The sequence below is a fragment of the Desmodus rotundus genome, chromosome 1 (assembly GCF_022682495.2).
Source record: "Desmodus rotundus isolate HL8 chromosome 1, HLdesRot8A.1, whole genome shotgun sequence".
Lineage (NCBI taxonomy): Eukaryota > Metazoa > Chordata > Mammalia > Chiroptera > Phyllostomidae > Desmodus > Desmodus rotundus.
In genome coordinates, this window is record NC_071387.1 from 59,206,155 (window position 1) to 59,231,870 (window position 25,716).

The 25,716-nt window shown below is 35.5% G+C and overlaps 1 long non-coding RNA gene across 1 annotated transcript; it reads right to left on the reverse strand.

Annotated features, from left to right (window-relative positions):
- Positions 1-1,553: 1,553 nt before the first annotated feature.
- Positions 1,554-25,008, reverse strand: LOC128780674 (uncharacterized). The gene is made up of 3 exons (XR_008426692.2): positions 24,734-25,008; positions 4,553-4,659; positions 1,554-3,413 (listed from the first exon to the last, which is right to left on the reverse strand). It is a non-coding gene; the product is annotated as an uncharacterized lncRNA (long non-coding RNA).
- Between the last annotated feature and the right edge of the window lie 708 nt (positions 25,009-25,716).

Here is a 25,716-nt window from a genome sequence, read left to right on the forward strand (position 1 = left end):
AATTTTTGAGGTAACTCCATGCTGCTTTCCACAGTGGCTGCCCCAGTCTGCATTCCCACCCACAGTGCACCAGGTTTCCCTTTCTCCACATCCTCGCCAGCACTTGTTGTCTGTGAATTTATTGATGATGGCCATTCTGAAATGTGTAAAGTCATTGTAGTTTTAATTTGCATCTCTCTGATGATTAGTGACACTGAATACCTTTTCATACGTTCATTGTCCATCTCTATAAACTTTTTTGGAAATGTTTCTGTTCAGGTCCTTTGCCCAGTTTTTACTTGGAATGTTTGGGGGGGGTTTTGGTGTTGAGTTTTATAAGTTCTGGACATTGAACTTTGGATGTTACCTCTTATCAGATTTATCATTGGCTGATATGTTCTCCCATTAAGTGGGTTGTTTTTTTAATTTTGTTAATTGTTTCCTTTGCCATGCAAAAACTTTAGTGTGATGCAGTCTCATTTGTATATTTTGTCTTTGGTTTCCCTTGCCTGGGGAGATAAGTCTGATAGAAAATCGCTATGAGCAATGTCTGGGATTTTACTGTCTATGTTTTCTTCTAGGATATTTATGGTTTCAAGTCTAACATTTAAGTCTTTAATCTGTTCTGAGTTTATTCTGTGTATGGTGTAAGAAGGTCATCTAGTTTCATTTTTCTGCATGTACCTGGCCAATTTTTCCAACAGCATTGATTGAAAAGGTTGTCCTTACACATTGCGTGTTTTTGCCTCCTTTGTCAAATACTACTTGACTGTATGTGGGTTGATTTCTGGGCTCTCTATTCAGTTCTACTGATCTGTGTGTCTGTTTTTTATGCCAGATCCATGAAGATGTAAACCATAGACAAATTTTTTAATTACTATAATAAAAAATATAAATGAAATTTCCTAAGCATTTTTTATCAGATGAGTTCAATTGAGGCCATTTGCTTCACTCCAACCAAAGGAAAATGAGGCACTTTATATTATGTGGTTCATGTGAGGCTTTTTTCTTGGACAGAGCACAACTGTATTATACATTTGTGGGGAAATTTAAAATTGTATTATATATTTAGGTAGTGCTTTACTATTTTCAAAGTCCTCAAAGAATATAATCACTGTATAAAATATGAGAAACACTGAATATTTTGTGTGAGAAAATCAGAAGATTCTCTGTCTGAAATTGTGGCAGATAAAAACCACCATGATATACTGAGTTTGGTCTTCTTAAGAACTAATTCTCAATTAAAAGTGTTTTTTTCTTTTTTTACAGAGTTGTTTATGTTAATATATTTTATAATCTCATGTAATGAAGCAACTTGGTCCACCACACTCATCAAGAATTTAAAATGAAACATCATTATTACAAGTTGCATTAAAATATAATTTTCAAAACAAGTACTATTCAATCAACAATGTTTAAGCCCGAATGTGATCCCAAGAAAATAAATAGAGAAAAAAAAGATTTTATATATAATGTCTGTGTCAGAGTACAAAAATGTTGAGTCCTGTGACATATCCTCAGTTTGAAGCTTACCCTTTATTTATTTATATTTATTTTTTGAGGAGATGGCAAACTATGACCATGGCACATAGATGAACAATTGGCTTTGTTTTTATTTTTCCACACAGGCCCTGGGGCTGAGGATGCTTTCTGCAATTTTCATGGTCATACATAATATGTTTATATACATTCTTACATAACACCTCAATTTTGTCTTCTAACCCTCAAAGAATAAAACATTTGCTATGTGGCTCCTTAAGAAAGTCGAGTGGCGTGTTTAGAACACTGCCAAGCCCTCCAGTGTGGGACCCTGTTGGTAAGCATCACTCTAGATTGCTGATCACACAAATTTTATCTAAAATTTTTCATGCATATACTTTGTGAAAACCCTGCTCCCTTATTCCTTATGATTACTAAGGATTTTTAAAAGATTAATAGGAATTGAAAGGTATGAAATCGTTCCTGCAAACCATCATGATAATCATACAATATTTCTCCTTTAATCTGCAAATGTACTGAATTACATTGATATACTACTGTTGGACCACTAAAATCTGTGTGGTCAATACCACTTTACAATGATATATTATTACTTTAAAATAGTTTTAAATCAGGTTAACTAAAATTCATTATTTATTTATTCTGTTAATCTTGTGCCCTCTCGTTGCTTTGTATTCAACTAATATTTCTTCAAGTTACATGCACCTTATAAGAAAAGCTGGTTTATAAAAGAAATCATGTATAATATAGATTAAACTTGCATACCATATGAATTAATTATCCCTTGCATATTTGCAAAAACAATCAATTATAAAGCCATGTACGCTTGATATTTTTTACTGGAAGGTACTTTGTAATCTGCAGTGAAACAATGTGGTAGTAGAGAAAATATTTTTATGATTCTGCCTAGTTAGGACTTTGTGAAGAAACTTTACTGAAACTTGGAACTTGTGTTAAAAGAGTAAGCCGTAGAAGTTAATTTACCACTTTGCAGATGCTGGACACTCCAAGAGATAGCTTTAACTACAGAACTATGTCTTCACACTTGCAGGGAAAGTAAGTCATCTTGAACTGTAAAGCTTAAGGCAATGGTCTTATATTTTCCCCAGATGCTTTATTTAAATTCCAGTGCATTAGAGTAATATTTTCCAAGAAGATATTCTATGATGTATAAAGAGAGTTAACTGCCTAATTTTTCTGTATGTCAGTAAAGAAAGTTTACTTTCTCTATTCCTGGCCTACAGGACAGACTGTGTAAGTGTAGGATATTTGACCTAACAATTATCATGTTGGTGTAAGTGTAAGAACTAAGAGCATGGGCACAACATGCTCATTATTTTCTGTGAGGTACATAATAAGAAATCTGCTCTGATTCAGAACCCTCCTGTGTGCAATTCAGGAAAAAATAATAAAGATAATTACTATGGCCTTACAGTATAGTTTGATATTAGGTAGCATGATTCCTGCGTCTTTGTTGTTCTTTCTCAAGATCACTATTGTTGTCTATTGCTATCAGGGTCTCTTGTGTGGTTCCATATAAAGTTTTGAAATATGTGCTCTAGTTCTATGATATACTTCATTGGCATCTTGATAGGAATTGTGTTGAATCTATAGATTGTTTTGGCGAGTCTGGACATTTTAATGACATTAATTCTTCCTATTCATGAACATGGTATGTGCTTCCACTTACAAGGGGGGACCAAAATAACATCCGGAAGTTATTTATAAAAAATTGTGCATTGATTCATACATGTTCAAACTTCAGTCACCTTCAAAGCACTCTCCAGTGATGCAAGACACCTATCAAGACATTTTTCCACTGCCCAAAACATTTTTTGAACTCATCAATTTTGATGCCTTTTAGTTCTTTTTTCATTTTTTTGTTTCATCTCTTCCACATCAGCAAAATGTTTCCCCTTGAAGAGATTTTCATCCTGAGAAAAGAAAAACAAAAGTCACCCAGGGCAAGATCAGGTGAATCGGGAGGGTGGGGCATGGGGGTCATGCCATTTTTACTCAATATTCAGTATGCTGTATTGACTAAATACTCCATATTGACTGCTGAATACTCAGTATTTTGTGGCAGATGCACTTGTAAATCAGCCATCCTGAAATGGGCAAGAACATTGAAAGAGTCTTCAAAAAAAGATTCACTGAAGCCAAACACACCCTCTCACAACAATGCCAGCTGGTACACTGATAGAGATGAGTTCCTGAAACACTCACCTGGTAGGGAAAGACTGTGCTATAAGGAGCCTGCGCTCCAAAAGATAATTCCATGGTTGAGGGAACCCACCTTATGTTTGTATCTTCTTTGATTTCTATCATCAGTGTCTTATAATTTTCCAAGTACAGGTCTTCTACATTCTTGGATAAATTTATTACTATTTCTTAAACAGACACATAGATCAATGGAACAGAATAGAGAACCCAGAAATAAGCCCACACCTTTATAGTCAATTAATATTTGACAGAGGAAGCAAGCACATACAATGGGCTAAAGATAGTCAATTCAATAAATGGTGCTGGGAGCATTGGACAGATATGTACAGAAAATGAAACTAGACCACCTTCTTATACAACACATATGGATAAATTCAAAATGGATTAACAACCTAAAAGTTAAGCATGGAACCATAAAAATCCTAGAAGAATGCTTAGGCAGGAAAATCCAAGACATTGCTCATAGCAATATTTTTTCCTGATATAGCTCCTCAGGCAAGGGAAACAAAAGAAAAAAAAATAAACCAATGAGACTACATCAACTACAAGTTTTTGCACAGCAAAGGAAACCATCAACAAAATTTTAAAAGAATAAACAATCCACTAAAATGGAGAACATATTAACCAATGATACATCTGATAAGGGGTTAATATCCAAAACTGATAAAGAATTTATAAAACTCAACACCAAAAAAACCCCAAAATAATCCAATTAAAAACTAGACAAAGGACCTGAATAAACACTTCTCTGAAGAGGACATACAGATGGCCCATGGCATATGAAAAGATGCTTGATGTCACTAATCATCAGGAAACTCAAATTAAAACCACAATGAGATTATCATCTCACCTGTCAGAATGGCTGTCATCAATAAATCAACGAACAAGTGTTGTCAAGGATGTGGAGAAGGGAGAACTCTTTTGCTCTGTTGGTGGGAATGCAGACTGGCACAGCCACTGTGGAAAGTAGTATGGAGATACCTCAAAAAATTAAAAATAGAACTGCCTTATGACCCAGTGATTCCAATTCTAAAAGTTTATCTGAAGAAACCTGAACAAATAACTCGAGAGAATATAAGCACTCATATGTTTATTGCAGCATTATTTACAATAGCCAAAATTTGGAAGCAGCCTAAGCATCCATCAGTAGATGAATAAATAAAACAACCATGGCACATTTACAGAACGGAATACTACCCTGCCATGAAAAAGAAGATTTACCCTTTGCTACAGCATGAATGGACTTGGAGAACATTATGCTAAGTGAAATAAGCCAGTCAGAGAAAAACAAATATCATATGATTTCACTCATATGTGAAATCTAACAAACAAACTGAACTAACAAGCAAAATAGAGACAGACTCATAGATAGAGAGCAAGCTGACATAGGGTTTGAGAAGGCTAGGGGGTAGATGGACCTAGCAAAAAGGAAAAAGGACTCATGAACATGGACAACAGTGTGGTGATTCTGGGTTTTACAGGGGTTGGTGGAGGTGGAAGAAGGTGTAAGAGAGATAAACGGTAGCTGAAAAAAGTACAATAAAAATTTAAAAAATAAAGATAAATATTAAAAACTCATGCTATCTAAAATGTTCTTGTGAGGATTTTCATTGAAATTTCATCAAACCTATAAATAAGGAAAGAATTGACATTTTTGCTAGTGAGTCTTCCAATGCATGAGTATGAAATGTCTTTTCATTTACTTTGGTTTTCTTAGATTTATTTTAATTTTTGCTGAAGTGATTGTAAATAGTTTGTGTCTTAAATTTGAGTTTCACATGTTCATATATATAAATGTATAATAACTAGTTTGTATGTTGATTATATAACCTGCAAAATTTCAGAATTCTTTACTTCTAAAGGTTTTAATTTGTAAATTTCTTATATTTTCTATATAGCCTATCATGTGATTTGCAAATAAAGTCAGTTATATTTCATTACTACTAGGTATATGATTTTGGGGTGCATAGGTTCTTTTGGATTGTTGTTTCAGGGTTTTTAGGGTATAATCCCAGCAGTGAAATTGCTGGGTCAAAGGGCAGTTCCATTTTTAGTTTTCTGAGGAAATTCCATACTGTTTTCCACAGTGGCAGCACCAGTCTGCATTCCCACCAACAATGTACTAGGGTTCCCTTTTCTCCTCATCCTCTCCAACATTTGTTTGTTGATTTGTTTATGTTGGCCACTCTGACTGGTGTGAGATGGTACCTTATTGTGGTTTTAATTTGCATCTGTCTGATGGCTAGTGATGCTGAGCATCCAGCAGATGAGTGGATCAAAAAACTATAGTACATTTACACAATGAAATTCGATGCAGCAGAGAGAAAGAAGGAGCTTATACCCTTTGCAACAGCATGAATAGAACTGGAGAGCATTATGCTAAGTGAAATAAGCCAGGCAGTGAGGGAGAAATACCATGTGATCTCACCTTTAACTGGAACATAATCAACAAAAGAAAAAAGCAAACAAAATATAACCAGAGACACTGAAGTTAAGAACATTGTAACAATAGCCAGAGGGGAGTGGGGAGGGGATAGTGAGGAAAGGGGTTTACAGGAGCTACTATAAAGGACTCATGGACAAAACCAAGGGGGAGGGTGGACACAGGGGAGGGAGGTGGGTTTGACTGGGGTGGGGTGGAGAGATGGGGAGAAAATGCAGACAAGTATAATTGAATAACAATAAAAATTTAAATAAACAAGGTGTATGTTTCTTCTTTTTTTCTTTTGCTGTATTGCAACGGCAAGAAATCCCCATATTAAGTTGAATAGTACAAGAGGACTTCCCCCTTTCCCCAATCTTAGGGGAAATTCACTGAGAGACTTTCAGCACTAAGTGATTACACTGGACCTGGAGATGTCTGTAGCTGCTTTTATCAAGGTAAAGAAGTTCTCTTCTATTCTTAGTTTCTGAGACTTTTATAATGAATGAAATTGCATTTGCACAAAAAAATTTGCTAGGTCAATTAACTATAAGTATTTTATCTCAATCTGAGATATTGTGGACTATATTCTATGACTTCCAAATGCGAACTATCCTGTGCACATGGTATAAGTCTACCTTGGTCACAGTTACAATTCTTTTTTAAATATTGCTGTAACCAATTTGCTAATGTTTTGTTAAATATTTTTTATTCTATATTCATGAGAGAAACTTGCCTGGAGTCCCAATGTTGGTACTGTCTTTGCCTGTTCTTTGGCTTTTTTTTTTTTTTTTAATCAGGCTTCATAAAATGAGTTTGGAAGTGTTCTGTTTTCTGAAAGATGCTGTTAATTCTTATTGACTTGTTTGGTAGCATATTTGAATGAACCACTCTGGGCCTGGAATATCTTCTGTTGGAAATCTTTAAATTAAAATTAAATTTAATTTAAATTTTTAAATTAAAATTCTTTAATGGTTATGTAGATATTCAGACTGTACATTTCATATTGGTTGAGCTTTAATAATTGGTGGTTTGGAGGAATTTATACATTTTTCTAATTAATCAAGTATATGTGTTAGATTGTTTACATTATTCACTTATCCTTTTTTTAAAAAGATTTTATTTATTTATTTATTTTTAGACAGAGTTGGAAGGGAGGGAGAAAGAGAGGGAGAGAAACATCACTGTGTGGTTGCCTCTTGCTCACCCCATACTGGGGACCAGGCCCACAACCGAGGCATGTGCCCTGACTGGGAATTGACTTAACAACCTTTTGGTTTGCAGGCCGGCACTCAATCCACTGAGCCACACCAGCCAGGGCTATTCACTTATTATCCTTTCAATGCAGAATATGAAGTGATATGCTTAGTCTCATTTCTAATGTTGATAATTTGGGTCTTTTCTTTTTTTAATTTCCTGTCTTCATGTTGTTAATCAGTTTTATTGAATTTTTTGAACATCCAGTTTTTGGTTTCAATGACGTTTATATGTTTTTCATACTCTTATATTTATTCATTTTTGTTTATATCTTTATAATTCAGTGTCTTCTGCTTTCTTTGATATTGCCCTTTTTTCTACTTTCTTGAGTTTGAAACTCAAATTATTGATTCAAAACATTTCCTCATTTTTTAAAAATTACAGATGACATTCAATACTATTTTATATTAGTTTCAGGTGTACAGCATAGTGGTGGACATTTATATAATTTACTAAGTGATGCATGTGATCAATCTAGTACCCACCTGGCAGCATACACCGTTATTGTAACATTATTCACTGTATTCCCTATGCTGTACTTTACATCCCAGTGACTATTTTTTTTTTTTTACTATCAATTTGCACTTCTTAATCCCTTCACCTTTTTCACCCCCCCTTCAAACCACCTCCCATCTGGCAACCATCAGTTTGTTCTATCTATGAGTTTGTTTCTTGATTTTTTTGGTCATTTATTTTGTTCTTTTGATTCCATATATAAGTGAAATCATATGGCATATGTCTTTCTGTGTCTGACTTCTTTCACCTCTAGGTCCACCTGTGTTGTTGTGAATGGCAAAGTTTCATTTCTTATGGCCAATGTAATCTTCCATTGTGTATATGTATCACATCTTTGTCCAATTGCCTATGGATGGGCACTTGGGTTGCTTCCATATCTTGGCTATTGTAAATAATGCTGCAATGGACACAGAGGTGCATAGCACACATTTTAAAAGTAGTTTCTGCAAAGATCTTCACCCTTTTCCAAATACTTTTCTTCCAAATATTTTTATTTCAAGGAGACAAAGGGTTACAATTTCACTGGTATACTTGATCACTTTTCTTGTGCACGGCTGTCAGTGACACTGTTAACCACTCGCGGAGGAGTGCATGTCTGTATGTATGAGGCCTGACCACCAGCAGCAATATACGTTAGCCTTAAAACCATCTGTGTTTCTTGACGTCCTCTCTAAGAGCTGCACGGTTACCCACAGCTGCTTTATGTAACAACTAGTTAAATCAGATTACTATGCCATTTCTCCTAGTGGATTTAATTTCAGGTTTGAGAAAGTTCCTCTCTGGAATAAAGAAGCTGAATTTTGACTGTTTTAAAAACAAAAGTACAAGCTTATATAGGTTAAAATTTATTCATTGGATATGAATCAAAACTCTGGATAAAACAGAGTTCCATGGCCTCTACGGCCAAAACATCTTCTTTGTTCTTTTATCAACAACATACTTCTCATTCTCTGGCTTAGATTTTTAATCATTTCTTATTTCTACCTTTTGCCTATTTAATCTTTGCCTATATGTCCGTTTTTGCTGTAAAACAAAATACCCCCAAATCAGTGACTTAAAACAATAACCATGTATGTATCTTATAATTCTGTCAGTTGGAAATTCAGGCTGCGCTGAGATGATTGTTTTTTCTTCTTTCTGCTAGAGAAATCGGATGATGCTAGAGCTGCCGCTAGTGTGGGGACCTCAGGTTGAATGGTTTGTGAAGCTAGTCCAGGCCTTCCCACCTGTCAGTATTAAGGTCTCAAGATTCTGAAAATAAACATACAAAAACTCTCAAGGTCAGGGTGTAGAAATGGCACATCACTTATATCACTGACATTCTATATGCCAAAGCAAGCCAGTAGTCTATTATATACAAAGAAGTAGGGAGATAGCATCCAACTCTTGATGAGTGGAGATTTACAGTCTTATTATAAAGGCACTCATACTGAGAGGAAATCAATTGCGGCCAATTTTGCAATGCAGCTCTATCTTTTTCTTATTTCTGTTCCTTTATTTTCATTTATTGTTTTATTTAATTATTTAACCAGTTTTTGCAAAGTTTTTTCAAATTGTTCTATTAACTCCTATTTTGGAGTTCCCATCTCTGGTTTATGGAATTTTATTTTCCTCTGGATCATGGTCATTTCGTCGTGTGTTTGGTAAACGTCACTGAGAGACCCATGCGGACAGTGTATGTGTGTGTGAGTGGGTGTGCAATGATGGTGAATGGTGGGGAAAGTCTCATTTCCCCTGAGATGTGGAGATTCTGTTAAAGAATGCTTTTTGTTGTTGTTTTGGATTTTTTATGTATTTTTTTTCTTAATACATAAAGGAAATAGTACTTAATACCGAGTTCTGTGTGTGCAAGCATGTTGGTGGGAAATTCCCACACAATACAAGTGATTTAAAATTAACTCTAATTTATGCCCACAAAATAATAATTTTTTTTCTTCTTAAAATATCAGGCAGAGGTAACCATCCATGTTGCTTGTCAGTGAAAATAACGGATTTTTCTAGTTTGTATTTCCCGTGTGAAAACTCTCTGGGGGTCTCAGCTGGTCAGGCCTTTTAGTTTCAGCTCTCTTACTTGGGCATATGGTGATTAAAAACTGGCCTCAAGCTCCTTCCCAGCGCTTACAACTTTAGTGTTTCCTAGACTTTCATGATATCAGATTGTAGATTTATGTTCTTTGCCTGAAACCCATATATTTTTTCCAGCACTAAGGGATTTTTCTTTCTTTTATATTAAATTTAACTTTTTCATTTTTGCTCTTGTATTTCATTTTTAAATTTTCATGTATTTGCAGCAAGATGAATGGATAGTTTGCATTATCTCTCTCTATAACACTCCCCAAATCATTAGGAGAATGTTTTTTGTTTATTTGTTTTAAATTTTTAACTAATCTAGACTACAGGACATGTTTCAATCAGTAATAGTAGCTCATTATGAAAATTCACCTCAGTGTTTAACAAGCCAGACATGCCTGTCTTAACCATTAGATTTAACTGGAACATAATCAATAGAAGAAAAAAGGAAACTAAATATAACCAGAGACATTGAAGTTAAGAACAATCTAACAATGGGCAGGGGGGAGTGGGGAGGGGACAGTGAGGAGAGGGGATTACAGGAACTACTATAAAGGACACATGGACAAAATCAAGGGGGAGGGTGGAGGTGGGGGAGGGAGGTGGGTTCAGCTGGGGTGGGTGGAGGGGTGGGGAGAAAAGGCACACAACGGTAATTGAATAACAATAAAAAATTAAAATTAAAAAAACATTAGATAGCGCCTCCATGTTAATTGATTCCACACGTTTTTATCAATAAACTTATCTCATTTGGAAATAGATATCTCCTTTGATGCACTGCGGCTTGAAGCTGCGGCAACACTACAACACAGGGGCGCTATATCTGCTTAGACTGACTACTAAAATCCTGACTTTCTCTATTGACATGCCCCTTAAAGATTATCATTTCAATGTCAGAAGTGGTTTTATTTACTTCTCCATCTGTGTTTTTATGTACAGAGACTCCACAGGCTAGTAGTTCTAAGTGATAGCTTTGACCTTTTACCTAGGGCAGGAACGTCTCTTCCAGATTATACCTTGCATACACTGTTTTAGTGTGGAGTAGAAGAACATTATCAAACTGAGTTTCAACAAACACTAGCCCCGGATGTAGCAGTAAAAGGAAATGAGACAGGTCGCCAAACAATTTTGGAAAATACAACACATTATACGATTTGGGGCTATTTATAACCCATTTCCATATTATGACAAGTTCTAAAAATCCTAATATAAAGAACTTAGTTTTATTTTCTAAACTATATATTTTTAAAAACTTTATTTTTTAGAGCAGTTTTAGGTTAACAATAAAATTGACAGGTAGATACAGAAAGTTTCCATATACTCTCCGACTCCACACGTGCATATCCCCCCATTATCAGCATCAGTCACCAGAGTGGTAGATATTCTTACAGAGGAGGGACCTGCACTGACACCTCAAAATCACCCCGTGTCTATCGTTAACCCTAGGGTTCATGCTTGGTGTTATATATCTATGGGTTTGGACAAATTTATAATGATGTGTATCCATTTTTATAATAATATAAAGCATTTTCACTGCCTTAAAAATCCTCTGTGCTCTATCTCTTACAATTATCCCATAACAGTTACTGAATTTTTTAATATTCTTCTTTCTTCCAAGGTGCACTCCCCAAACTTGAATTCCATTGTTAAAAATTGGAACAGTTTGAAGTGTACTAAAAAGCCTGGAATTTGGCCCTGGCGGAATGGCTCAGTTGGTTGGAGAGCCGTCCTGTACACTAAGGTTGTAGTGTAAACCTTAAAAGGTTGTAGGTTTGACATTCGGTCAGGACACACACCTAGGTGGCAGATTCAACCCCTAGTTGGGTGCATATGTGAGGCCACTGGTCGATGTTTCCTTTACACATCAGTGTTTCTCTCCCTCACTGTCTTTCTCTTTCTCCCTTCCTCTCTAAAATCACTGACCCTCCGGCGAGGGTTAAAAATAAAAAAGACTGAAATTTGTGTTTCAAAAATATGGGTCAGGGCATAGATATTTTACTTAAAAAAAGGAAAAAAACATTCAAATGTCCTTTTACCTATTTAAAGAAAACCTGAGGTATTTAAAAAAAAATTGTTAACTTTGGACCTACTTCACCCGTTTCTTACACCTATACATAGACAATCTTTTTATCATCTTCATAGTTTTGCCTTTTTTCAAAATGTCTTACAGTTAAAAGTCACACAGTGTGTAGCCCTTCCTCATGGGCTTCTTTCACTTAGCCATATGTATTTAAGGTTCCTCCATGTTTAAGGTTCTCTCCCGTCTTATCATGACTTGATAATTCACTTATTTTTAGTACTTGAATAATATTCTATTTTCTGGAAATACCACAGTTCAGTTATCCATTATCTACCTAAAGACATCGTAGCTTGCTACAAATTTTTGTAATAATGAATAGAGTGGGCATAAATATCTTTGTGTAGGTTTTTTTATGGACCTGAGTTTTCGGTTCTTTTGGGTAAATACCAACAAGTATGATTGGTGAATCATATAACAGGAGTATGTGTAGTTTCTAAGAAACTGCCAAAATGTACTTCAAGCTGGTTGTGGAACTTTGCATTTCCAACTGCAGTGAATAAGAATTCTTATGGTTCCACATTATTGCCAGCATCTGATGTCATGAATTTGGGCCATTTTAATACATGTGCACTGGCATCTCATTGTTGTGTTAATGTGTATTTTTGTGATGACATATGATGTGAAGCATATTTTTATGCTTATTTGCCATATGCATATCTTATTTAGTGAGGTGTCTATTTAAGTCTTTGGCCCAAATTTTAATTGTTTAGTACTTGTATTGTTCCATTTTGAGTTCTTTGAATATTTTGGGTAGCAGGCCCTTATCACATATGTTCCTTGCAAATATATTCTCCCAGTCTGATGCTTGTCTTGTTATTTCTAAAAAAAAAATGTCTTTCACAGAGCAGAAGTTATTATTTATTATTTATTATTTATTTTAATAAATTTCAGCTTACAAATTATTTCTTTCATAGATTGTGCCTTTGGTGTTTTATCTTAAAAAGGCAACACTATATCCAAGGTCATACAGGCTTTCTCCTAGGAATGATCTTCTAAGTTATCTTCCAAGACTTTTATAGTTTTTCATTATACATTTAGGCCATTGATCCATTAAGAACTAATTTTGTGAGTGATGTTAAGGCCTGTATCTAAATTCATTTTTTTGCACGAAGATTGTCCATTTGTTCCACCACCATTTGTTGAGGAGCCTATCTTTGCTCCTTTGTCAAAATGAACAGACTGTATTGATACGGGTCTTATTTCTGGACTCTATGTTATGTCCCATTGATCAATTTGTCTGTTCTTTTGCAGATGACACATTGTTGTGATTACTGTCACTTTGTAATAAATCTTAAATTCAGTTAGTGCCATTCTTCCAGTTCCTTTTTCTCCTTCAGTATTGTATTGCCTACTCTGAGTGGTTTTCCTTACTCTATAAACTTTTGTATCAGTTTATAATATCCATAAAATAATTTACCAGGATTTTTTTTTAAGAGGATTTAAGATCCATGGGGAAGAAAAGGCCAGATCTCTTAAAGGCTAAGGTGACAGGCTTTTTTTAAAATATTTTTTTTATCTTTCTTTTTTTTTTATCCTTACCTGAGGATGTGTTTATTGACTTTTTAGGCTCTTTTGAGAGTTTCAGCTTGTGAGTCTCTCTGCTCTGATAAGTTCATGTCTTGTATTTACATATTTTTCCATTCTTGGGGCCATTGCTTCGCCCTGGGTCCATGCCTCTTTTAATCCAAAAACACTCACTAATAGGGGCAATAGGGAACTAAATGGTAATGGAAAAGGATACAATAAAGATTAAATTTTTAAAAAGCACTGAAAAATATTTCAGTCTTTTCAGCTCTTTACTTGATAAGATGGAAAAAAAAGCACAGTACAATTCAAGTGGATAAAAGATAAAAGTATCTGGTGAAAAATACCCTTATCCCTTTGCCAAGAAGAAGAATCTTGCAAACTTTACTAGAATGTGAGGTATTGTGTTTTATCAAATGGTTTTATAAGCCACCAGTTTCTAACTCCTTTCTTCTATAATTATAAAGCTAACACAAAACACTTATTGCAGATAAGGCAAAGGAAGAACACATCATAAGGAGAGAGTGGGTTGGAATGGGCCTGTTCTGTTCATTCATGGCAGTAAATAGAGGAGGCCTTTTATCAATGTTTATGATGTTAGCTATTATGCATTAATAGCTTATTCATTTTGCAGAAGTAAAATGTCTATATTCCATACATAATTTGCTGAATGTTTTCCAATGAACTACATACTCATTCTAAACTAAACATAAAAATGACAAGGAGGAATGTAGGATAATAGATAAGTTCAATCCATGACATATACTTGAACTTTTACTAAATGGCTCCATGTCCCAATCACTATGTTAGGTATTATAGATACAAACTGCAGAACTGGACTTTGTGATTCCCTCTTGTCTTTTGGATATTATCTAAACCTATATTCCCATGCTGAATTATTTTTGGTTTGTCCAACATGTTGTATGATTCATCTCTCTTGCATTATAAATCTCTTCAGCCTTCTAGGATTAACTTCTTATACCATCCTGGATATAAATGTTTTATTATTTTTATACATTACACATAGCAGAATCTCTTTATCTGTTTCAGAGAGCCCTGTTATACTACCAGCTGGAAATCTTCACATTTTCCTATTTTTCACCCACTCATGCAGAATTCTAATCTCCTAGTGTCTACCCGTTCACCTTGAAGCCAAGTTGGCAATATTTCTTAAGGCACCATGTAGAGAGATTTAATCCTAAAGTGGCCATGAAAAATGATGCATGCCCTACCAACTTAAATGCTGCATTTCATGAGTACAGTTTGAAGGGAGAAATTATAGATAGTTGCAATGAATTTTGAAACTTCTTGTAAGAAACGATGTTATTGTAAGAAAGCCAGTAAGTTATTTAAAAGATTATAAAAGCTAATGCATTTATTTGCATTCATGATTAACTAAATGGTATGTAAAAATTTACTATGTTACATAATTGCATTCTAATTTATTCAATGTAAATTTGTTACTATATTGTTACTGTGCTCATTTCAAATAATCCATAATAGAGAGACAGGTATTTGTTTTTCACTGCAAGATACTCAATGAAAGAGTAGAACTGCATACACTAATCCAAAAAAGCAATATATTAATGTAGGCACGTTCACTTATAAATTGATCCAGCATTCCAAGGGACTGCAAGTTTTCCTGATTTGAAGATGGCTTAGGCAGGTTTAGTTCCTCAATATCTGCTTTCAACTAGGCTTTATGAAATTGTTATTTGTTTGAAAATAAACAATAATTTCCATCTTTTTCTTAGGAAACTATAAGTTTATATTAGTACCAGGTATGTTATATTCTGTCCTGAAGGTTGAAAAAATGAGATAGCCTTCTTGAGGCTAGGTATCCTCACTTGTTTAATTATCAGTTGATTTTAGATATCTTAAATATACCACTGTGTTCAGCACAAATTTTTAAGAATCTTATCATGTAATATTCCCATCAACAAAGAGAATAAATATTTCTTTCTCATGGCAAGTAAGAAAATTATTTGAAAAGAAGTTAAATTCATTGTGCAAAATTATTCAGGTTAGTTACCATTAGACCTAGGATATAGGGTAGGCTTAGCTGGCTAAGGTAAGGCTCAAAGTCTTAGTATAAGATGCCAGTGCTGCTTCTGGTAGCATTACGACTTCTACTTCAGAGTGATGTGAAAATTCTTCAGTAAGTGAGAAAATATCTGTAAATTTTAGTGAACATTACAAGTGTAAGGCACATATTTATAAACCATTTAAATTTATTTTTTCTCTGAAAAATGTTATAAACTTGAGGGTAATTTACATTCATTATAAGAAATTTTTTCTTTAATTTCTTATTTTGGTTAACTTTGACAGAATGTCATGTTTGTGGTCTGTTTAACAGTTATACAGCCTAATAAAAGTAGAAAGACACATATATGCAAATTGGGCAAAGGAAATCACGTGATAATGAAAGAGAAATGTTTTAGCTTTCCCATCTTATTTAAAATGATTAAGAAAGAAAGGAAAATAAAGTTACAGATATTTTAAAACATTAAAAACTGCAATATTTAATTTTAGTTCCAAATAATAGATTACAAATAGTGTCAAATGGGGCAAGAATCCATATTAACTTTTTTTTTTAACTTGGAATTGTGTTGATTTCTCTTTCATTTCTGAAGGATAGTTTTGCAAACTACTACCTAATTTTGTCAGTTCTCTCTCTCTCTCTCTTTTAGCATTTCCTTCTTGCCTCAGTGATTTCAGTGTTACCTGAGTTGGCATTCCTTTTCAAGGTATGGCATAGTCACTTTCTGAGTGTTTTCATTTTATTATTATTTTTTATCTTTTGATTTAAAATGTTTACTTATGGTATGTCTTGAAGTGAGTTTCTTTAGGATTATTCATTTGAGGGTCCATTCAGCTTTTTCTGTCAGTGAGTTTATGACTTTTGCCAAATTTGGAAAGTTTTCAGTCATTATGCTTTCAAATACTTTCAATATTTTTCAAATACCCTTCTTTTTTCTCTCTGGGACTTTAGTGATACCAATGTTGGAGCTGTTGTTCTGTCCCAGAGATCTCTGAGGCTTTGGTCATTTTATCTCCTTCTCTCTCCAGTGTTAAATTGGGTAAATTCTGTTGTTCTTTCCTCAGGGTCACTGATTCTCTCTTCTGTTATCTGTACTGCAGTGCATCCAGTGAGTGCTGTGTTTTTCAGATTTATAATTACCCTTTGTTTCTTTCTTATAACACATTATTATACTTTGCTAAGATTTTAACTTTTTATTTGTTTCAAGAGAATATGTATTTGGTTGTTGAAGCATTTTCATGATAGTTGCTTTAAAACCCTTGTCAATTCCAGAGTTTGATTCACCTAAATATTGGCATCAGTTAAATGTCATTCGTCATTTAAATTTTGATTTTCTAGGTTCTTGGTATGACATGTGATTATACCTGGAGATCTGTGTTTATTGTGTTAGAGGATTCTGGACTTTCTTTACATTTTTTGTTTTGGCAGCCACTCATCCTACATAGGTTCAGTAGAGAGATCTTAGCTAATTTTTGTGGACTGTAGTTCCAATGATGGTTTAATTTTTGGAGCCTTTGTATTAGCTGGTACAGTTTGTTTTTCTGGTACTGCTGGGGTTTTCACTCGTCCCTGATGGTGTTGCTTGTGGCAACAGAGAAGGTGTCTCACGACTGATATTCCTCAGGGCATACCATGCAATGAGATCTCCTTCATCAGTGGCCGCCATCCTGCCCAGTGTCTCTGAGCAAGCAGGAGAGTCTTGTCCTGATCAGATAAAACGGCTTCTCACACCAGGACACTAATGATGACTGGATTCTGCCTGCCTGCCCTACTGCAGGAGAAAGGGCATTTAGGAGGTACCCAACAGGCTTCCTGGACCAGTTTGCTTTGTATAGTGTGGTCTCTCCTGCCAGCTCTGCTTGCTAGCTTCCATATCTCTCAGCATCATTGTCTCTTGCACTGTTACCAGGTTTATGCTTTTGCTTAGTGAGAAGGAACAAGGGGGTACAGGTCTACATCATTTTGTTTTGACAGAAAGTCCTATATAAATTTCCTAATCATCAGAGATATAAGTCCAGGGAGATATGCACTGTTAACATTACTAATCATTTTCTGTATATTTTAGGAGTGCTTGTTGTTATTATTGGCATTTTACTGGGAATAAATATTCAGATAAAATAAATACAACATCTAGAGTTGTCTTATCATTGTAGCAGTTCCCTTTCTCTAATGTATTATTTTAGCCTTGCCCGTATCAGGAAACTCCAGCCCCGCTTTTGAATAAATTATGTATTACAGTGGAATTCTTGTGAGGACTAAGTAAATTAAGCTATGTAAAAACCTGGAACAATACCTAGCCACAATTGTTTCTTCCTATTTACTTATCTGCCATCTATCTATCATCCATCTATCTACCTACCTGTCTATCTATTATCTATCTATCTATCTATTTTCTATAAATATCCATCCATCCATCCAAAAAACAACACTCTGTTAAGATATGACTGACATGCAAAAAGCTGTAGAATTGAGTGTATACAATTTGATGAATGTGAAGATAAGTACGCATCCATAACACCATGGTTGTTATCAGTGCCATAGACCTGTCTATCTCTTCCAAAAGTTTTCTCCTACATATTTATTGTGACAAGAACAATTACTGTAAGATCTACTCACCTAGGAAGCTTGTAGGTATTCAGTACAGTGTTATTAACTGTAAATGCCGTAATCCAGGAAACTCCAGCACTTATGCGTGACTGAAATTTTATGCCTTTTGACCAACACTTCCATCTCTCTCCCAGATCCTAGCAGCCGCCATTCCACCCTCTGTTTCTGTGAGTTTAACTATTCTCCTCATGTAAGTGGGATGCTGTAGTATTTACCCTTCTGTTTCTGGCTTACTTCACTTAACATAATATCTTCCAAGTTCCTCAATTTGTTGCAAATGGTGGGATTCACTTCCATTTGAAGGCTGAATAATATTCCATTCCGTGTAAGGACAACATTTTTAACTACTTATTTGTTGACGGACATTTGGGTTGCTTCCTCGTGTTGGTTATTATGAATAATGTTGAAATGAACATGAGGGTACAAATGTCTATTTGAGAGACTGACTTCATTTCCTTTGGAGGATGTATGCCTGCCTGTATGTGGGTTTGCTACCTCATATGGGAGTCCTCTGTGTAACTTAATATTGCCACACATAAAAAGGGCTTAGAATGGGGAGTGGACCAGCTTCTATTGCCTGAGGGGAAACTTACTGGGAGAAAAGAGAGTATCTCAGTCGTTATCCTCCCTGATCTGTCAGCAACATTGCCACCTTTTTAAAAGTTAAGTTTATTGGGGTGACATCAGTTAGTAAAACTGTGTAGGTTTCAAGTGTACAGTTCTGATACATCAGCTGTGTATTGCATTGTGTGCTTGCCGGCCAAAGTCAGATCTTGCTCCATCCCCAGGTATCTGGCCCCCTTCAGCCTTTACTACTCCCCCATCCCACTCTCCCAGGTAATCATCATACTCTTGTCTGTGTCTGTGAGTTTTTGTCTGTTTTTCTTATTTGGTTATTTGTTGCTTTTAGTTTTATATCTCATATATGAGAGAAATCACATGGTTCTTGATTTTTTCTGATGGACTTATTTCGCTTAGCATGATATCCTCAAGACCCATGCACGTTGTCACAAATGGCAGTATTTTTTTCTTTTCTTCTGGCAGAGTAGCGAGCATTCTTTATTCATTAGAATGCTTTCCACACTTGGTTTCCACAATACCACATTCCCCTTATTCTAATTCAGCCCACCACTGGCCACTCTTCAGGCCTCCTTGCTGGTTCCTGCTAATTTCTTTTTTTTTATTTTTCAATTTCTATGACTTCTCTGTGTCCTTTTTAAAAATCTATTCCACCTTATTTTTGGTCTCATTCAAAATTCAGGCTTTAAGTAGTATATGTGTCCAAAAATTTTACCTTTACCCCAGAACACTTTTGTGTATTCCTAACTTACATTTTTTATTAAACAGTAAATCTTTTTGACTATCATGTAATGTCATATGTGTAACATATACAATATTAATTGCATAAACTTTTTTCCATATTTGTTTTTTCAAAATTATTTTCATCTAATTTAATGAAAATACAAATATTCTATTCCTGAGGAACACAAACAAAAAAGGTATTAAAATCAGGTTCAATTCCTTTCTCTCTCTCATTCTCTACACTTAGTGAACAAATTCTATATAATTTAATTTATACTCAGAATGCTCATCATTTCCATTGCTGTGTCATGGCCCAAGCCCACAGTATATTTTTTCCTAGTCATTACAATAGACTAACCTCCAGATGTTTCCACGACACAATTTTCAAGGTAAGTTAGGAAAAGTCCCTCCTCTGCTCCAAACTAAGAGCTTCCATCACACTTAATGTGGGCCAGACTCCTTACAATGTCTGCAAATCCTATTATGACCTCTGCCACCCCCCCCACCTCACCCCTTCCTGCTCTCCCATGCCAGCTGGTCTTTTCCTGCCAAACTGATTTCCTTCAAGCCCAGTGGGCAGATGCGATCCTCATGCAACTGACACCTGCTGTTCGCTTTGACTAAATGCTAATCGCTCTGATATTTAACAGCTTCCTGCTTCACAGCTTTTTTGCTTTCTTGTCCTGTGAAACCTTTGCTAAGTGTTTTATTTAATTTTATAATATTTCAGTTGCTCTGTAAGCATGTCCTCAGTACCACTTTTTACCATTACAAAAGGGCATAAATTTAATTTGTGTGTAGGTTTACTAAGTGCATCCTGACATGAAAATCCATGTTCCGTGAAAACAATATTTTGTGTGTGTTTTCTTTGCCCCACCCCCTAGTACTTGGAACTGTGCATAGCAGAGAATAACTATCCATTGAAAGCATGCAGTGCATAGCACCCTGCCAGACACAGGCAATAGTTTGGAGTCATACACTGATAAAACATCTGGCTACCATGTTATTGTTTTTTCTTTAAATTTTTTCATGGCTACTTACAGCTTTTGAGTTCAAATGCAAATTCCTAAACTGTACAGACCATCCACTTTCTGATTACTACCTCGTTACTTGGCTCCACTTACTGTTTCTTCTGTAGTAATTCATTTTCCTCTGCAGAGAATTGCCATTTTCCTCAGCTAGATTATTTTATTTCACACTTTCTTAACAAATACATATACTCACATGTGTGTATACACACACACATATTTCTTTGGGGGAGGATAGCTAATTCTTTTTTTTTAATAATAATTATTATAAAATTGTATAAAATAATGATTAGGATATATGAGAAGTTTAAAGGAGACAATAACAGGAATTTCCAAGTACATATGCCTCAGGTTAAGACATAGAATATTTTCATTAGCTTGAAAATATTCTACTTGCAGAGTTCATATTCATTCTACTCCCTGCCTCCTCTGCTCACTGATAAAGCAACCTTTAATTCTTTGTTAAGTGTTTCCTTACTTTGTTCTTAAATATTTTACCAGATATATATTTAGACTTAAGAAATACATTGTGTTCTTCTTTTAAGACTTTTTAATATGAAATTGCATAATCCACCAGAGTGCTCTTTGAATGTGAGGAATAAATGGAGATTGACAAGAGATCATAAGGAGTATTAACGGTGTTATAACAAAATGAGATAAGCCTACAGGAAAGTAGTCATTTACAAAGAACAGGAAACAGAATGAACTGAAAATATTAATGGAGAATGGTCAAGCTTATTCAAAGGCCTTAACTATACATCACTTTCTCACAACAAACTTTGCAGCTGGTCCAGGTTTCCTCCTAGTATATATATTTAGTTGAATCTTTAAGCTGGCTTTAGCCTCAATCTGTCTCCTGTGCTTTCTGTACTGGCCACTGATTCTGAATTCCATTCTTGCTCTCTGTGTCTTCGTACATAATGGTTTGGATGCCCCTTTGTTTCTCATGCTTACGCTGGAGAAGAGGCATCAGCCATACTTTTCTCCATGCTCAAGTGGCACGGGTTAACTTACCCACTTCCAAGTAAACTATTTCCAAAACCTTCAGCCTGAGCTAGAATCCCAAACATTTACACAACCCTGTAAAAGAACGTTAGCTACACTAGGCAAACATGCACCCTCAAACTTTTCAAGCTTAACTGCAATTAGTAATGGATTGCATCTTAACTGACATATACATCTCTCTGACAAGATTACAATTACCCCCCACACAGGCCGAGTTTATTGTTTGGCACACGGTTGGTGCACAATAAAGGATTACTACATGAATAAAGGACTGAATGAATGAATGCCAACTGCAAAATCTTACAACCTAAATAGACTTCTCCCAATAACTGGTAGTAGAGGACAACTGTTCACAGATTTACATTGCATTCCTGGATTCACGTCACACATCCTCTGCATTCTGACTCTGCGACCTTGGACAAGCTGCTTATTGTCCCTGACTCTCAGTCCACTCATCTATAAAATGAGAGATAATAACAGGACCTACCTTGTTGAATTGTTATGAAAATTAGATGAGTATAGTGCTTGATACAAAGTTAGAAAAAATATTAGCAGAAGCTATTATGGGATGGTAACAAGTAAATCTGCTGTGTATCTATTTTTAAGTGTCATATCTTTAAAACTAATCTGCTTGTACTCATTTGTTTTCCTTGAGTGTGAGGAAATGTGTCATCTATCTGAATTCTTAACACACCTTGGCCAAATTAATTAGAAAAAGATGTACCCTTTACTACATTAATGCTAGTAAGTCACACTATAGAAATTTGAATGACCTTATTATTGCCTTACCAATTTTTCTTGAAATAGGCAGCAGAGTGTCTATTACGCATAGAGTTTCCTTTGAAACATAACTGTAGAAGCATTTTTTCTATTTTGTATTTGCAAGGGATGTCTATTTCTTTCTTGAACACCACTTTCAGTGGGCAGTCAGAAAAAAAACTTACTGCAATAATATATTTAAGCTTTTGGTCTGGTTCTCCATAATTTAATTTTTATATACTCTGCACAAATTGTAGCCACTTCATCAATGTCTTATTATTTTTTCTCTTAAGAATGCAATGACGGTGATTAATTTCCAAAGACTAGTAAACAAAAACCTTACCATGGAAGTGATTAAAACTGAGCTGCATGCTGTGTGAGGGCTGGCAAATTAATACACGTGCTAACGTACCACACACTCTATGAATGAAAGGATCGATGTGCCTACATGTTCCTATGGAAAGAAAGAATCAAAAACAAGACAATATACTCTGTTACATTTTGATAAATATATATTCCCTACAACTGGATACGTTTAATTATTAACAGGCTGGATGTTAGTGACCACCAATGAAAAAGCTAAGCGAATTCTAAAGTAATGATTTCAATATAAAATGAAGCACAAATAATTTATTCTTTAAGAATTTTTTGTAACATGCTTATTTATGTTTTTATTTTATGATTATGGTAAATTTATCTCTATAATAAAATCAGAGTTGGACTCTTTCATCACAGCCAAATCAAGTCAGAACAAAATTGGTGATTTATTTACCTTGCTTAAGGATATTGTTATTTTAGTGTGACAAAATTACTGTTTTTATAAATAGCTCTTGATTAGACCTTTGAAATAAGCGATGAAAGCCATGCAGCATTTTTTTCTATGATGTGTTTTTGTGTACAGATCTAAGCCATCATATATTAGCCAACCGAACAAGAGCGCCCTGAGATAACTTTGTCACCAGGGGACTTGTGATGCTGTTATGAAAAAAAGAACAGGGCACTGCCACAGGGGATTAACTCTTAGTTAAACTCTGTGCAACAGGACTAAAGAGCAGGAAGAGAGAGAACGAGAGTCTGTCCTAGAAGGACCAGGAATTTTATAAAAGACAGGTTATAAAGCCAAAGTAAATTTATTTACAGAGACTGAACAATTATCCCAAACCTTCTTCAGGATGTCAAATTAAAACCAGGCATGCAATCTAAACTTTGAACAAAATAGTGCAAAACACTTAAGCAACAAAGTGGAAGGTGGAATCTTAGGTCCTACAAGAACATGTGCTAGAAAATCCATTTAAAACATGCAAAAGTGGTTTTAGGAAATTGAGCCAAGAGGCCCATTTCCTAGAAACTCAAGAAGACCTATATGCATTTTGTAATAAAAGAATAAACATTATACAGAAATGCTTAACCTACAAAGGTTAACTTTGTTTTTGTCTGGAAGTTAATAAGTGAATTGTCAAAATAATTGGTATATTACCTGGGTTAAACTTACTTTATTAAAGGTTGTGATACATGGAAATTCATCATCTGCATGTATACATGAATACAGTATAAGCTATGTATTCACAGATATTTTGAAAAGACAGATATTTAGACCACGATTCTTTTATTTGCTTTCCATTGCCAGGTAATAATTTGAAACATGAGTCAAAGACTAGAAAGCACAGTGAAGCCTGATTCTTTTTTTCCTTCTGTACTCAGTGTATGACATTCCTGCGTACACCCTGAGATAAACAGCAAGTGAAGGGCTTAGATCCACTTTGTCAAAGAGAGTAGCCATTACCCATGTATGGCAGTTGAGCACTTGAGAATTGATTTTAATTTTATTTTTCGTCTTTATTTTAAAATTAGTGTAAAATACACTTCCCTTTAATCGTGACATGATTGGTATGGTAAAAAAAATACATTTATTTATCTTTAGCCAGTGACACATCTAAAGTATTAATTTTGTATTTGTTGTATAAGGTCCCAGCGTGTTGATAGTGAGACTAAGAAGGCCTGAGGCACTTGCCTGTGCCTGGATCACACACACGTTCATTCCCCTGTCTGGCTCAGCATCCCTGTGGTTGTTATTATCGTAGGATGCACTTCAACAAAAACCATCAGGGAACTTTGGGGGATAAGGTTCATGTTGCAAGTGATATTCTAACCTTATGAGTACCCACACTATTATTGTCTTTCCTATAAGCCAGCCTCCAGCCTTTGTCACTAAACGGAGGCACCAGGCTGCCAATATGGACACCAGCCCTACAGGCAACACCAGCACCAAGGAATAACTGAGTCATCACAGGGGACTGTGCTATTCATTCAGCTTTTATTCATGCAGGTTCAATCCAAATCTATAATAGCCCATTCATAATAACAATCACTCAGAAACAAGCAGCAATAACATCACACAAGAGAATTTGGGGATAACGAACCCGAGTCCCAAGAGTCCATATATTAGGTCAGGTCTGGGAGGCAGCTAGTCAGCATCTTGCAAGGCAGAGTCTACTGCAGCTTCAGAGTCAGCTAGAGCAGGGTTGACTCGAGCATCAGAGTGCCTCTTAGCTGTCTCAGCTCTTCTCAGCTGTCTGTTGGAAGGCCTTTGCTTGCATACTCTTGTATAATGCAATGTTGCATCAGCCTGAATATGTGTTGTTTTGTGCACCTCCATAGGCACATGCTGATTATATCGCTCAACTGAGCATGCTCTGAGAGGGTGGTGTCACCCTTCAGATAAGCAGGAGGGTTTGCATCATCTCTCTGAGTCTTTGCTCTACTGCGCATGCTCAAAATATGGCTTCTCAGTCGATAGGACTGACTCGCTCTTCTTCAGTCCTGCTCTCCATAGTTTATTACTCACAGGTTCTAGGGGCCACACAGTAAGTTCTTGGGAAGAGAGATAGAAAGAGAGAGAAAGAAATAACAACCTGAGACTCTGCCTTTATCAAGGTCCAAGTGTGGGTTATCTAGAATTTTTTGGGTTCACTCTTTATTGACTCATTTAAAGCCTAAGAGTGAGAATTAAGGCACAGGGAGGAAGAAGCAAGTGGAGTTACTCAAACAGCCAGTTATTGAGGTTAGCCTAAGCTTCTGAAAGGTGGTTCTTCATGGGTGGGTGGCCTAATTCCTTATCCGGTTATTTTGCTAGTAGTTGTGTCATACGCCTGGCACTAAGTTTGTTAAAGAGGATGCCTTTGAAATGGATCCCTCAGTAATCAAAATGCTTCATGTCAGGCACTTGCAATACAGCCTTACAGTATATACTTCTCAGCCCTAAGCATCATTTCTTGTATACTCATGAGCACAGAATCAATCTAGTTGGTACCATTGTGTTGATTCAGTTGCAATGATTTTTTCTTCTGTATTTATGTAAACTCCCATCATGTTCATTCCATGATTTTATGTGGACAGCCCCAAT